Source organism: Colobus angolensis, unplaced genomic scaffold (genome assembly GCF_000951035.1).
Source record: "Colobus angolensis palliatus isolate OR3802 unplaced genomic scaffold, Cang.pa_1.0 Scaffold281, whole genome shotgun sequence".
NCBI lineage: Eukaryota > Metazoa > Chordata > Mammalia > Primates > Cercopithecidae > Colobus > Colobus angolensis.
This window is the reverse complement of record NW_012116055.1, coordinates 171062-180152: the sequence shown is the minus strand read 5'-3', so window position 1 is coordinate 180152 and position 9091 is coordinate 171062.

Sequence of the window (9091 nt, the reverse complement as noted above, 5' to 3'; positions counted from 1 at the left end):
CCTGTCAGCCCTCCTTGGGTCACCTAGGACAGAAAGGGGACAGGATCTGAGGATGCCTGTGCAGAAGCACCAGGCTGGCCTGACTGTGGGGGGCAGAAGCCCACTGCTCCATTGTGCGATCCCGGAAGCAGCATTCCCATGGTAGTCAATGTGGTTGGTGCCCCCTAGTGCCGAAGGTGGAAGAAAGCATGGCTCCACAGAGAAGAGATTGAGCTTGGTGAGGCCCCAGCCCTCTGAGTCACAGCTTGCCCAGGGTCCTCGGGGCTTCCGCTTGTGCTTTGGAAAGGAGAGCCAGGGCTGAGTGCAGGCTGGGAACCAGCCCTCCTGGGTGCTCTGGGAGGAGGCAGACGAGGAGGTTCCCCCTCCTCCCAGGGTATCTTGAGCAAGGCCTGTGTCTCACCTGGGTGGGAGGGCTGAGCCAGGGAAGGGGCCTGAAAAGCCCCATCCACCACGTGGGAGGCCATGACTTCTTTAAGGTCAGAGCTGGAGGAGTGGGTTCCCAGGCAAGGGAAGGAGTGGGTTCCCAGGCAAGGGAAGGGCTAAGGATGCAAGTCCCAGCCTGCTGGACCAGAGGGGCTGGCTGGGGCCCTTTTAAGGGGTGGGACTGCCACGCCTTTCATATCCTGACCCCAAACTCTTTCTTCTTGAATGGGAGTAGCCCGAACCAGCAAAGAAAGAGACCTAGGCCTTCCTTGTTGTTAGTGAGTCAGAGATGGGGTTGGAGACATAGAAAGCTACTCACTCTAGAGTACCCCTAAACCCCTAATCTCCTCCAGAGCATCAGAGTGGGGTGGGGGAGGGGCAGAGGAAAGCAGACATGCAGACATGTTCTAGTTTAGGAAGCACTTCCTTCCACTTTGCAAAACAACTCCCAGAAATGGTTGTATTTTCCCCATTTCACAGATGACAAAACTGACAAGTCACCTGCTGAAGTCACTCAGCTACTGAGTGCTGATCTGGGATTCAAACCCCATGGGGATGGGGAGGACAGGTAAAGAGGGCAGAAAGACCAGGGAGCCACAGATCTGAGGCACAGGGAGAGCAGGCGGCCTGGGCACAGAACCCCATTGAGTCCCTCCATGCTTGACCCCGCTTTCCAGAGTGTGCCCCAACTCTTAGGCCACTGTTGAACACTGTTCCTGCTTCTAGGCTCGAAGGGTGGGAAGCTGGCTGTGGACTGGAATCAGGAGCGGACAGCAGAGATGAATCGCCCTATTATGAGTGTCCCCAGACTCCTCCTCCTCCCCCAGCACAGCTGCCGCCATCTTTAGATGCGTGGCCTGGGGGAGAGCCCGGGAACACAACTCCCCCGACCTTGGGCACCTTCAGCCAGATGTCCAGCTGGGCCTTGAGAAAAATCAACCTTTGACCCATATCCTGGGGACTCTGGGTTCACAGCCTGGTGTCCCTGACCTGCCCTCAGCAGCCTGTGAGGGCTTAGGACAGCGGAGGGTCATGTGGAGACAGCAGAGTGATAGGATGGAGGCTGAGGAAGGGTGCAGAGTCCTAGGGACTAGGCTGAGGGGGACAAAACTCTCTTGCACACCCAGAATCTGAGCTCCAGGCTTGGCTTGGCCACTGAACAGTAAGGTCACCTAGATGACATTACTGAGGTCATCTTCCCCCATCCCCACAGAGTCTCTCTCAGTGTCTTCATCTGTCATCTGGAGGTTTCAGTTGAAGGGGGCCCCCACCTCCCAGTGGGGCCTTTGTAAGAATCAAAGAAGATTGTATATGTTTCAGGCTTCAAAAACTGTACTACACAGTCAATAAAGAAAGAAAGGTTTGTGACAAAATCCATCCCTTTAATCATAGCCACATTTCCTCACGTGTGAATATCTGTGTACATCCACACACATTTAGCTGTGTGTGTGCCTGCACGTGTCCACCAGGGCTCATGTGTGCATCTCCTTGCGTGCCCCTGTCTGGGCCAGGCTGTGGGTCTGGATCACGTGTTTATAAAAACCAGAGATAGGAGATGGGCATCTGTTGAGAGGTTTAGAGATAAACTGCTGGACGTTTGGGTCTGCCCCATGCCAGCCTCAGGGGGAAGGGAGTTAGTAATATGGAGCTGACACAGACCAGTCATCACTGTGACAGGCCTAGGGGGTCTGGGGGGCTCTGGTTCACACCTCAGGATGCCTGGAGCCTCTGATTTCCCATCTCCATCCTCACTGGCAGGAAAGCTTCTGGAACCAGGAGAGGGTTGCTTAAGAGGATGAGGGTTCAGGACCAGAGACGGAGGAGGAAAAGAAAGCTCACAGGTGGCTGGGTGCAATGGCTCATGCAGGCAATCCCGGCACTTTGGGAGGCTGAAGCAGGCGGATCACGAGGTCAAGAGATCAAAATGATTCTGGCCAACATGGTGAAATCCCTTCTCTACTAAAAAAAAAAAAAAAAAAAAAAAAAATAGCTGGGTGTGGTGGCACACGCTTGTAGTCCCAGCTACTCAGGAAGCTGAGGCAGGAGAATCGCTTAAACCTGGAAGGCAGAGGTTGCAGTGAGCCAAGATTGCACCATTGCACTCCACCCAGACAACAGAGCAAGACTCCGTCTCAAAAAAAAAAAAAAAAAAGTAAAAGAAAAAAGAAATTTCAGCCGGGCGTGGTGGCTCATACCTGTAATTCCAGCACTTTGGGAGGCCGTGGTGGGAGGATCACCTGAGGTTGGGAGTTCAAGACCAGCCTGACCAACATGGAGAAACCCCGTCTCTACTAAAAATACAAAATTAGCTGGGTGTGGTGGCACAGGCCTGTGTTCCCAGCTACTCATGAGGCTGAGGCTGGAGAGTCACTTGAACCCAGGAGGTGGAGGTTGCGGTGAACTGAGATCGCGCCACTGCACTCCAGCCTGGGCAACAACAGCAAAACTCTGTCTCAAAAAACAAACAAAAAAAAAAACAAAAAAAAAAAAAAAGAAAGAAAGAAAGGAAAGGAAAGAAAAAGAAAAAAGAATAAAAAAGAAAAGAAAAGAAACAAAGAAACAAAGCTCACAGGCTTCCTAGGTGGCCTAACTGGGGCCCAGCATTAGCCTGGCCCCTGCAGCCAGGAAGGGCGCATGGAGCATCCTTTGGGCTGGGACAATCAGAGGGCTTACTAGAGAAAGAAACACTGGGCTGGGGATTTTATGGAGGGTTTTCCAGGTGAGAGACTGCAGGGCCAGACTCTAGCAGGGCTGACTGCCTGCCTAGGCAGGACAAGATCAGCAGCAAGGAGGCTAGGAAAGGACCCAGGTAGTGTGGGAAGGGCCTTGGGTTCCATACTGATAGCCAGAAGCTTACCCAGGGCCAAGAGGTATTTGAACTTAGATATTCGTTAAGTCCTGAGGTTCTAAGGAAGCCGTTATAGGGACTGCTGCAGTTGGAGGTGGGGAGAAGGAAGCAGGCAAGTCAGAGCCTTGGCCCCACCTCCTGCTTCAACGGAAACATCTTAACCATTTTACATGAGAGCTCTTTTTTTTTTTTTTTTTTTTTTTTTGAGACTGAGTTTCGCTCTTGTTGCCCAGGCTGGAGTACAATGGTGTGATCTCAGCTCACTGCAACCTCCACCTACCAAGTTTTCAAGTGACTCTCCTTTTCAAGGTGATTCTCCTGCCTCAGACTCCTGAGTAGCTGGGATTACAGGCACGCGCCACCATACACGGCCAATTTTGTATTTTTAGTAGAGACGGGGTTTCACCATGTTGGTCAGGCTGGTCTCAAACTCCTGACCTCAGGTGATCCACCCGCTGTGGCCTCCCAAAGTTCTGGGATTACAGGTGTGAGCCACCGCGCCCAGCCTTACATCAGGGTTCTGAACGAGATTATAATTGACAAATGTGACACCATTAAGAACAGTGAATAATGGCAGCCCTGAAGGTTTTAAGCAGGGAAGTAAGTGACATGGTCTCTATCTACCATTTAGAAGGACCCCTCCAACTGCTGAGTGGAAGACGGGTTGGAAGAGAGAGACAGAGGCTGAAGGCCTGGGAGGAGGCCATGGAGGAGGAAGCGAGGCCAGATGGCCAGCAATGGCTGTGGGGAGGGAGAAGGGTTTAGGAGGCAGAGTGAGCAGGGCAACTTGGCAAGCAGCTGAAGAAGTTGAAGGGGGCAGAACTGGGTGGACAGGAACCTCAGGTGGGGACTGAGAGACCAGTAAGACAATTGTTCTCCAAAAGGCCTGTGGTCTAAGGGCAGGGGGTGCGGGTGGGTGGTAGGGAGGAGGTGGCAGAAGGAGGCTATGCATTTGGCGATGCATTAGGTGACGGTTGTGCATGAGCCCCAGTACACTCTACCCTCTGGCCAGCCCAGTCTGGTGGCTAATTATAGGGGAGCCACTAGCAACCCACCCCAGGCGAGAGGAATAAGGGGATGAATCCAGGGGAGGGAACAGGCTGCAGCAGGAGATTCCAAAGTCAGACTTCAAGAATGACTTCCTGGTCTCGAGACTGGGGGTCAGTGAGAACTAGCCTCCAGAGAGACCCATAGGTTGGGAGATGGAGGTGGGGGCATTGTGGAGGGAGACTGGGGAAAGGCCAGGATGCTGTAATTATCTTTTTCCTTTTTTTTTTTTGAGATGGAGTCTTGCTCTGTCACCCAGGCTGGAGTGCAGTGGCGCAGTCTTGACTCACTGCAACCTCCGCCTCCCAGGTTCAAGCGATTATCCTGCCTCAGCCTCCTGAGTAGCTGGGATTACAGGCACGTGCCACCATACCTGGCTACTTTTTATACTTTTAGTAGAGACACGTTTCACCATATTGTCCAGGCTGGTCTCGAACTCCTGACTTCGTGACCCACCCGCCTTGGCCTCCCAAAGTGCTGGGATTGCAGGTGTGAGCCACCGTGCCTGGCCATAGCTATCTTTTTCACCCAAACTGTTGGTCATCAAGTGGAACTGGGGCTCAGTCTCAGTGCTTCCTTGTCCCTTCAGACAGGGCCCAACCTTAGCCTCTTCAGTCCTTAGGAGACCCAAGCCCTGTCCTGTGGAGGGTTCCAATCTGAGAGAATAGAGGAGAGCTGGGTCCTGCTTTTGAGCTCCCAGGCCAGGGAACAGAGGAGATTTAGGCTTGAGCTGAGGTTGACCAGAATGTTCATACTCCCTCTCTCCCGGCACAATCCCACTCCCCATATCCTTCACCCTGCTCCTCTGGGCTGCTGATAAAAGCTGCATTCAAAAGCCTTGGGCAGGCCAGGCACAGTGGCTCACACCTGTAATCCCAGTACTTTGGGAAGCTGAGGTAGGTGGATCACCTGAGGTCAGGAGTTTGAGACCGGCCATGGGCAACATGGTGAAACCCCTGCCGTCTCTACAAACCTACAAAAAATTAGCCAGGCATGATGGCGGGTGCCTGTAATCTCAGCTACTTGGGAGACTGAGGCAGGGGAATTGCTTGAACCTGGGAGGCGGAGGTTGCGGTGAGCCGAGATCGGGCCACTGCACTCCAGCCTGGGCATCTCAAAAAAAAAAACAAAAACAAAACCTTGGGCAGAAGGAGAGGGGGTTAGGCTGGCAAGTGGCCCAGAACAGGCGAGGCTCCTGGCTTCTCCCTCCTCCCCTACCCCACTGCAGAGGTCTGCAGCTCGGGCCTCTCTAGTCCTTTCTTCCTCCACACTCCACCCCTTGGCCCCAGAAAAGCCAGGTTCAAGCAGGTGGCTTGCTTGGAGCCAGGACACCTAGATTCTCAGTAGCTGTATCCCCCAAGTTCCTGTGTGACCCTAGACAAGTTCCTACACCTCTTGGCCTTACATAAACCAGAAAATTATCCTCCCCACTCATTTCTGAAGTAGAAGAGGAAGTCTCCCTCTGGTTTGAAACACCCTTCTTCTTGGTCCTCCTTGGTTCCCTGGGGCAGTGTGAGATGCCTCCTTCTCCCTCTCAGGGGTAGATGAGCACATTGGCCTTTCCTGTGAAGGGTAGGGGTGACTCACATGCCCCAGGCTTCCCCTCGCCCTTATCACTCACCTGGATTAATCTGTGACTCATAAAGCAAGTACCGGATGTTGGGGGTTACATGTAAACTTGGGAGAGGGGGGCTGGCTTGCCCAAATCTGACTTAATAGGTCAGGGACTGATAAGCCCTGAGGATTTCATTGACTGTAACATGCTGTATGGACCCCTTAGGTTTGGGGGTTTTGCTTTTTTCCCCCAAAGTATGGAGCTGGGCAGAGGAAAATAGGGTCTTCAGCTAACAGGATTCTGGGGTAGAGGAGGTTGTCAGATGCCATAGCCAGAAAGGAGGACCCTTGTTGAGTTCACTAAATAGAACTATGTAGAGAGGCTTAGGCCAGTCAGAACATGGGGAAACTCTGTATCCCAGCACTTTGGGAGGCCAAGATGGGAGGATCACTTGAGTCTAGGAGTTTGAGACCAGCCTGGGCAATATAGTGAGACCCCCAGTCTCTTAAAAAAAAAAAAAAAAAAAAACCTGGGAAAAGCAAAACCCCAAAGTTTTATTTAAAGCCAGGGGAAGAAATCCAGGGTCCCTGCCTCCAACTTGAGAGCTTTTTCTAATCTGCCTTATAAAAAACAGGACAGAGTTCCCCTTTTGCAGCAAACCAGAGCTGGAGGTGAATACTGACACACACAGACTAGCACATACAGACGGGTGCACATGCACCACACACAGAACAGACAAATCATGCCATACTTAAGATCCACTCTGTCTCTGTCCACCTGAAAAGTTAAAGGCAGAGACCTACCAAGGCAGGCACATCCATGAGGATGCTTAACCATTATCCTGTGTACACTTGCTCACACATAAGGCTTCCTGCTAGGCTTTTCTCCTTCCCTTCCCCTGGGGTTCCAGCTCCTGACCACCCATCTCCACCCTCCCCTGTCCTGGTCCCTCAGCTAAAGCCTGAGCACCTCCCTACTCTGGAGCCGGGGCCTCAGTGGTTAGACAAGAGTCATCCTGGGCTGGGCAAAGGAGCCTAGGGCACTCACCTTGAACACTAGCTTGCTCACCTGTTTTCCAGAGAAAACCTGAGGAAAACAGATTGGAGCTGCAACTGTGAGGGATTGAAATTAGGGCCGGGAACAGTGGCTCACGCCTGTAATTCCAACACTTTGGAAGCCTGAGGTGGGTGGATCATCTGAGGTCAGGAGTTCAGGACCAGCCTGGCCAACATGGTGAAACCCCATCTCTACTAAAAATACAAAAAATTACCAGGATGTGGTGGCAGGTGCCTATAATCCCAGCTACTCGGGAGACTGAGGCAGGAGAATCGCTTGAACCTGGGAGGTGGAGGTTGCAGTGAGCCAAGACCGTGCCATTGCACTCCAGCCTGGGCAAGAGTGAAACTCAGTCTCAAAAAAAAAAAAAAAGAAATTGGACCTGGGGCTTCCTGTCCACCCACCTCCCCAGTGGAACTGCAGCAGGGAGAACAGGAAGGTATGGTGCAGCACCTTAGGGTTATAAAGTCCCAGCCCTCTTTCCTTGCCACATTGGGCATTGGTCAGCTGACAAAGTCATTACCATACCTATTCTATGGGTCAGAAGACTGAGCCCAGCAAAGGTAAGTGATTTGCATAGGGCCACATAAGGTGGCATGGCCAGAGCTCATTTCCCATTGGGATTGGTAACTGCACCTCTTAAAGCCACCTGCTATAGTCCTGCCTGGGGGCACAGTCCACCCCTTCCCCCATGGGCATAATCCAGAGCTGGGTTTGTGAAGGGCCTGAAGCCACAGGCAACTCACCTGGGCATGAAACAGGTTATCTGCCAAAGTTAAAGGCAGAGTTTATGTATTTATTTATTTTTTGAGACGGAGTCTCGCTCTGTCACCCAGGCTGGAGTGCAGTGGCCAGATCTCAGCTCACTGCAAGCTCCACCTCCCGGGTTCGCGCCATTCTCCTGCCTCAACCTCCCGAGTAGGTGGGAATACAGGCGCCCGCCACCACGCCCAGCTAGTTTTTTTGAGTAGAGACAGGGTTTCACCGTGTTAACCAGGATGGTCTCGATCTCCTGACTTCGTGATCCGCCCATCTCGGCCTCCCAAAGTGCTGGGATTACAGGCTTGAGCCACCGCGCCCGGCCAAAGGCAGAGTTTAAACTCTGCAAAATTAAAGGCAGAGACCCGTCAAGGCAGGCACATCCATGAGGATGCTTAACCATTATCCTGTGTACACTTGCTCACACATAAGGCTTCCTGCTATGCTTCCAGCAAACCCTGGCCCTTTCAGGAGCCCATGGAGGGACTGTGGACAAATAGTCCAAGGGACCAAGGGAGGCAAGAGGAAGAGCTAAGGGTGACCATGGACCATGGGGCTCCACAAGGGATGGGATTACATTTCACTCCCTGAAAATAAAGCCTAGCACCTTGATGCTTGAAGCTCATGAATAAATAGCAGAGGGAGAGATGTGGACTCCAGCTCACATGGCCAGCCAATTTATTCCCTCCCTATTCTAATTTCAACCCTGGGCTGAGCTGCTCCATGGCAGTGACAGTAGACGCAAGCAGTGATTCACAAAGACCAACAGTTGAGACAGAATTGGAGGCCAGAGTTCCCACATGCAGCTTCTCATCTTGAGGATGGAGCTTTCTAGCCAGGCGTCAAAGTTCCTCCATAACGGGCCCCTGTGCTGAGCCTGTGCTCTTACTCAGAAAATGAAGATAAATAAAAGTACCTACTTCCTACAGCTCATATGACTGTATGATCAAGTTTCCGCACATAAGACACGGATACCACCACCTAAACCCGCCTGGCACCTATTAGGCACTCAATAAATGTCAACTCTATAATCTCTTAGGCTTTCTCTTTCAACGTCACCACCCACTTGTTGCAGGCGGAGTTCACAAATGGATTCCCTTTACTTTGCAATCTTCCAGTGGGCTTCTCTGCCCTCCATCTGCCTGTGCTGGATGGCCCCTGGGCAAAGCACTGTAATAGGTGCTAGGAAGGACACGAAAAAATCTATGTTCAAACATATTCCTTGCCCTCAATGAGTTTACATCCAGGAAACTAGGTTAAAATTATGTGAAAGGGGCAGACAGGCCAGGAATACAGGGAAATTAAACAATTTAACTTTTTATTTAAAAGAGATGGGGTCGGCCGGGCGCGGTGGCTCAAGCCTGTAATCCCAGCACTTTGGGAGGCCAAGATGGGAGGATCAC